This window comes from Chlorocebus sabaeus, chromosome X (genome assembly GCF_047675955.1).
Source record: "Chlorocebus sabaeus isolate Y175 chromosome X, mChlSab1.0.hap1, whole genome shotgun sequence".
In the NCBI taxonomy this organism is placed as follows: Eukaryota; Metazoa; Chordata; class Mammalia; order Primates; family Cercopithecidae; genus Chlorocebus; species Chlorocebus sabaeus.
This window is the reverse complement of record NC_132933.1, coordinates 106,457,817-106,464,655: the sequence shown is the minus strand read 5'-3', so window position 1 is coordinate 106,464,655 and position 6,839 is coordinate 106,457,817. Positions and strand designations below refer to the sequence as shown.

Sequence of the window (6,839 nt, the reverse complement as noted above, 5' to 3'; positions counted from 1 at the left end):
GGAGGGGCTGTTGTCATCTTTGTTTCAAAGTTAAACTATAAACTAAATTACTCCCAAAGTTAGTTTAGCCTATGTCCAGGAATGAACACGGGCAGCTTGGAGGTTAGAAGTAAGATGGAGTCAATTAGGTTAGATTTTTCTCATTGTCATCATTTTTGCCAAGGTGGTTTCACCTTGAGCTAAATAATTACCTCTTGAAACCACTTGCTGTGTGGGTTATAGACTGATGCCAAGTACTCATAAATTAATGGAATAATGCCATAAGCTGGACATTATAACGCATACCCTATAGTTCAACCATGTATAACCAATCACTAATCAATGTTATTTCTGTAAACCAATGAGAATTTCTGAAAAAAAATAAATAAATAAACTTTTGTATTAATAATTGCCCTCTCCTTGCTTGTCCTTTTTTCTTTTAAAACCTAAGCCTCTCGTTTGTTCCCTGGAGCATTTTCTGTGTTTCCTGGGCTGCAGTTCTCAAACTTGGCCCAAATAAGCTCTTATTTTTATTTACAAGTTTTCTTTTTCTTTTTTTTTTTTTTTTTTACGAATGAGGCAATTTGTTAACCCAGCATGGTTTGTTCTAATGCTTCTTGTTGGCAGCTGCCACCTGTCTGGCGATTCTGTCCAGATCTCTCTGTCCCTGAGGTGTCAGTTTGCGGCCCCCATCTTGGTCCTTTTCCACCGTTTTCAGCCCCTCCAGGGCTTGGAGGACCCGGCGAGCTACACTCTTGGAGCCTCGGCTGAAGTGGCTGGGCATGACGCCGTTTCTCTGACGTCCCCCATAGATCTTGGTCATGGAGCCAACCCCAGCGCCACTCCGGAGGTACAGGTGCCGCGCTGTGGAAGCAGCTCGTGTGTAAAACCAGTTCTCATCGTAGGGAGCAAGCTCTTTCTGCTTGGCTAGCTTGACGGTGTCCACCCATTCGGGGACTTTCAGCTTCCCGGACTTTTTGAGGAAGGCTGCCAGAGCTCTGACGAACTCCTGCTGGTTCACGTCTTTTACAGTAACTCCAGGCATCGTGCGGCCTCCGCGCTGCCAGCCAGGGGAAAGGGGCTACAAGTTTTCTAAAAAGTTTATTTTTTGGCCTCCCAAAGTGCTGGGATTACAGGGGTGAGCCACCGTGCCTGGCCCAAAATAAACTCTCTATATTAATTTTGCCTCAGTTTCCTTATTTAGGTTGACAATTTTCATGCCACTTTTTGCAGATGCAATTTAATTAAATTGCAGTGCAATTTAATTTTACCAGCTGAGAGAACAGTTCTTTTGAGCGCTATCTGGTAAGTAAGCCTTGATGGTTCCCTCTTAGCTGTCTAATGCCAGTTAAGGTTCAGGGAAGCTCCCAGGAGATAGAAAAGAAGAAAAGAGCAAGAGAGAGGACAGAGGGGGAAAACGGAAAGGAGGAAAAAGTCTAAGCAAGAAAACTCGGATCTGTTTTAATTTTTTACGATAGGAAGTGATAACCTAAGTTCAGTTAGGGGCATGACCCACTCAGGACATAACTACCTTAACTACTTTTGGAGAATTGAGTTGGAATCTGTGCTTTGCATGTATTAGCCCCCAGCAGTGACCAAAATGAAATAGCCTGGTCTTTTTCCCAAGAGTCCTTTGGCCACTACAAGAGTAGCGAAAGCAAACCTCTAATCGGCAGGTTTTCTATGACTGAAACTACAACCAGTCAGGGAAAGGAAAGCAGAAAATGTGTTCGGACAAATTTTCTAGAACAATACATTCCTGAGCTCTGTCCAACCACACTCTTGCCCCACCCTAAGCCACCAGCCCCTCCTGAACGAGGAATTCACACATGCCCTAGGCCAAATTCAGAATTGAGGAACACCTGGGCCTATGAGGAAATGAGCTAGTCTCATCTCTTCCCCCTTCCCAGAGGCTACAAACATAAGAGGCTCACGCAGTCTTGCATTTCCCTGCCCAGCAGCAGGGGATAGGCTTACTCATTATCAAGCAAGCCTTAAACATCTACTCTGAGCCAGCCTCAATGAATACAAAAATGAATAACACCAAGCCATGAATAAAGAGCTGATAAACTTCACTTTACTCATACATTTTTGTTCAGCAATGTGTTCTCATTTCCGGGATCTGAACATCAGATCATTTAAAAGCTCAAAGTCTTCAAATATTATGTAGAGATGGGAGAGGTCAAAGATAAAGAAGAAAGATGGAACTGGAGGGGGGTCTAACTCCCTGACTGATCAATGACTTCAGTCAAAATATCGGATCTTATTGTAGAAGCCACTGATGCAGCCCTAACCCCATACCTTGTTCTCTTTATACTTGTTATAGTTTCAATGCTAGAAATGTGATTCCTTTTTCCTTTTTATACAGTTGGCCCTCTGTATCCATGGGTTCCACATCCCTAGATTCAACCAATTGTGCGTCGAAAATATTCAGGAAAAAAAAAATGCATCTGTGTTGAACATATACAGACTTTTTTTCTTGTCATTATTCTCTAAATGATAGGATATAACAAGTATTTATGTAGAATTGACAATGTATTAGGTATTATAAGCAATCTAGAGATTATTTAAAGTATACCAAAGGATATGCATAGGTTGTATGCAAATACTACATGATTTTATATCAGGAACTTAAGAATCCTCAGATTTTGGTATCTAGGGGAGGTTCTGGATCCCTCATGGATACTGAGGGACAATAGTATTTCATTTTGAAATACCTTGGATGAAGAAGGGGCTTTGACATGCAGAGAAATACAAGGGAAAAAGAAAGCATGTATTAGAATAGGTATGTGGGGCAATTTACCTGGTCCAGCTCAACTAGCCAGAAACATTAGAGCGGTCATAACTATCATCCATGAAGTGTGCCTCCAAGATTAGGCCATACCTGATCCTTTGCCCCCTGCCTGTGGTGGGGTTCCTAGAAGCAGTGCTCACACGGGAATTCCTATTGAAGTGATTTATTGAGGAAGGACTCTATGTAGGGGTGAGGAGAACTAGCAGGATGTGATGTGTGATCTAAGCAGGTGACTAGCTTCAGCCTGATCCCACAGGGAAGCTCTGGAGTACAAACTGTACCCCTTTATAAGTTAGTCATTGGCCACAGTCTTTGGTGGGCAGTGGTAGGGGGTGCATGGAGATTGCTGGACAATTTTCTTTGGAGAGGGAGGCAGCTAGAGAAGGAGGCATCTGTAGGTTATTAACCAACAGTCACAGCAGCTAAAATATGAGTGCAGGGAGAAGGAAAAGGAATCTGGGTGAGGACATCAACAGCATCCACCACCTAGCGCCACCCTCATTATCTTTTTCTGTAAAGGGCTAGATGATAAATACTCTAAGCTTTTGCCTCTAAGCTTGTGGTCTTCATCACAAGCACTCTTGTTGTAGCACAAAAGCAGCCATAGGCAATATGTAAATGAATGGACGAGGCTGTGTTCCAATACAATTGTAATGCCATAGGCAATATGTAAATGAATGGACGAGGCTGTGTTCCAATACAATTGTAATGCCATAGGCAATATGTAAATGAATGGACGAGGCTGTGTTCCAATACAAAATTGTAATGCCATAGGCAATATGTAAATGAATGGACAAAGCTGTGTTCCAATACAATTTTATTTACAAGAACAGGCAACTGTGGCTTCTGTCTGTCCTCTTTCAGAGACAAAAGGAGATCTTGGTCTGTCACTAGCACCATGTGCAAGGATCAGATATGGACCGCAGGGGGAAAGACTGGGCTTCTAATCACAGCCCTGTGTCTCTGTAGCTCTTTCAGACGCAAGTGCCAGAAACCCAATGAAACAAGAAATTTTCCTTGACCCTTTCATGGGCCTCGCGACACGGGTGCCTTACTTACTCAGCTCTCAACTCCTCATGGTAGGGGGAGCACGCAGGTGAGTGGCTACAGGAGCCAGAGCAAGTGATTTTGGGTGCTGGCAGGAGCAAAACTCTGTGCAGCCCCACAGCAGCATCTAGGGGGGTGTCTGTGAGCCCTGAAGCCCCAGGGGGATCGTGTTACAGTGCTCTTTTAGCTTGGTCTCCACGGATGGCTTAAGTGTTCAACAGCTCAGTGGACCGCTCTGCCTTTGTGAAAAGACAGAGGGTCAGTGTGAGAGCTTTCTGTATCCTGAGCTCTTGTCTGGTGTCCAGAAAAAAATCAGGTCACAGGAACAAATTGAAGGATAGTAAATGTGGAGGATATTTTTTCTTTTTTATTATACTTTAAGTTCTAGGGTACATGTGCACAACGTGCAGGTTTGTTACCTATGTATACATGTGCCATGTTGGTGTGCTGCACCCATTAACTCATCATTTACATTAGGTATATCTCCTAATGCTATCCCTCCCCCCACCACCCCACAACAGGCCCCGGTGTGTGATGTTCCCCCTTCCTGTGTCCAAGTGTTCTCATTGTTCAGGTGGGAACCTATGAGTAAGAACATGCGGTGTTTGGTTTTCTGTTCTTGCAATAGTTTGCTGAGAATGATGGTTTCCAGCGGCATCCATGTTCCTACAAAGGACACGAACTCATCCTTTTTTATGGCTGCATAGTATTCCATGGTGTATATGTGCCACATTTTCTTAATCCAATCTGTCACTGATGGACATTTGGGTTGGTTCCAAGTCTTTGCTATTGTGAATAGTGTTGCAATAAACATACATGTGCATGTGTCTTTATAGCAGCATGATTTATAATCCTTTGGGTATATATACTGGGTATTTATAATCCTTTGGGTATATATACTGGGTAGTAATGGGATGGCTGGGTCAAATGGTATTTCTAGTTCTACATCCTTGAGGAATCGCCACACTGTCTTCCACAATGGTTAAACTAGTTTACATTCAATGTGGGGGATTTTATTGCTGATGGAAGGGGCTTTCAGCAGGAGGACTAACTGAAAAGGGGATGGAGTGAGAAGGTATTCCTCCCCTAAAGTCCAGCTGGCCAGACTCTTCTCCGAAGTCCTGCTGTCAAGCTTTCTGAAGTCAAGCTGTTTCTCTCTGACGTCAAACCACAGTCTCTGACGTCCAGCTGCTTCTCCTCTCTGCCAGTGGAGCCTGGGGTTTTTATGGGTACAGGATGGGGGACCGGGTAGGCCATGGGTGGTTTTGGAAAAGGCAACATTGGAGCAGGAAAACAGGAATGCATGTTCTCACTTTGGGCAACAGTTCTAGGCTTGAGGGTGGGGCTTCGCCAGGGACTTCATCCTTTTCTGCCTAGAATTTTCCTGCCTCCTGTTCCTATCACTAAGTCAAATAAACTCAAGGAAAACGGTAGGGGAAAGGAAATACTTAGTGACTCGGGTAACCTAACCATGGGTGGACTCACCTCAAGGACAACTATTCCAAGAACTCAAACTCTTTAGGACCTGCCCTCCACTTATCTCAGCATTTTGGCTTTAGTCTCTCCTACTGTAGGTGGACTTTGTTTCTGCACCAGGGAAGACAGACCTCTGGTAGTTCTGGACTCAAACACCGATGGCTCTAGCCCTGGAGAAGAAAGAGGATCTTCTTTATCCAGGACCAGGTAAAATGATCTTGTAGAAAGCATTGGATTACATGCCCATCCATGGATGACAGATCACCCCACCCTCCCCCATCACCCCACCCAGTGTGGTCAGGGCAATAGTGTCTGACACAAGAAATATGATGATGAAGAGAGCCCAGACCTGGCCGCTGGGGAATCATTTTGAACCACAGAGTCTCCCCAAATCATGTTGGTTATAGTAGCCTTGACCTACTGACCTCTGGAATCTGTGTCTTCTCCCCTCTCTCTGTTTGCCTATGCTGAGATTTTCGTACTCAAAAAGTACAAATACTTTTTGAGCACATACTATGTGTACCGTGCTAGGTACTGTGGATTTTGTATGAACAAGACAAAAAAAGACTGACTTCACTTAACTTCCAGCAGGTGAACCTTGCAAAACCCAGAACAGCCAGTCCTGATCTTTTGTTTTGATGGCGTGAGAAATCACAGAACAAAGTATGTTGCTCTAAAGAATAGCCTTCATGGCCGGGTGTGGTGGCTCACACCTGTAATCCCAACACTTTGGGAGGCCAAGGCAGGTGAATCACCTGAGGTCGGGAGTTCGAGACCAGCCTGACCAACGTGGAGAAACCCTGCCTCCACTAAAAATACAAAAAATTAGCCAGGCGTAGTGGCGCATGCCTGTAATCCCAGCTACTTGGGAGGCTAAGGCAGGAGAATTGCTTGAACCTGGGAGGTGGAGGTTACAGTGAGCCGAGATCATGCTGTTGCACTCCAGCCTGGGCAACAAGAGCAAAACTCCATCTCAAAAAAAAAAAAAAAAAAAAAACAGAATAGTCTCCATTCACTGTCTCCACTTCTTGTTCTCTCATTATCTCTATCCCACTGCATTGTCCTCCACCATTCCACTGAAACTGCCCTGGAAAAACCCACCAAGAACCTTCTTATTGCCACCACAAATGCACCATTTTTGTCCTCATTTGTATTGAACTTGGGTGCATTTCATATTGCTATCTACTGCCTATATTCTAAAACTCTGTCTTTTCTTACCTTTGGTGATGTGCACTCTTCTGGCTCTCCTAGATATCTGAATGACAGGTCAGTTAATTATACTTTTCAATTTTCACTCTTTATGCTTCTTTTATAAATAGCAAGTTTTATATTAAAAATTGAATTTTTTAAATAAAAGTAATTTAAGGCTAATACGAAAGCTAAAAAAAATCTAGGATTCAAGAGAAAAGGAGTATTGATCTAGCTCTAATTCTATCTAACAGTCAGAATAAACTCTCTACATTTCAATAGCCTAATCTCTAAGAAAAGGAGATATTGCTAGATTTAATTGAATAAGCATTGACTGTACATTCATTCTCTGTAC

General features: G+C 43.5%; 1 pseudogene; it reads right to left on the bottom strand.

Moving 5' to 3' along the window:
* Positions 1-524: 524 nt before the first annotated feature.
* LOC119622011 (small ribosomal subunit protein eS19 pseudogene) lies at positions 525-1,057 on the bottom strand (annotated as a pseudogene).
* Positions 1,058-6,839: the final 5,782 nt, after the last annotated feature.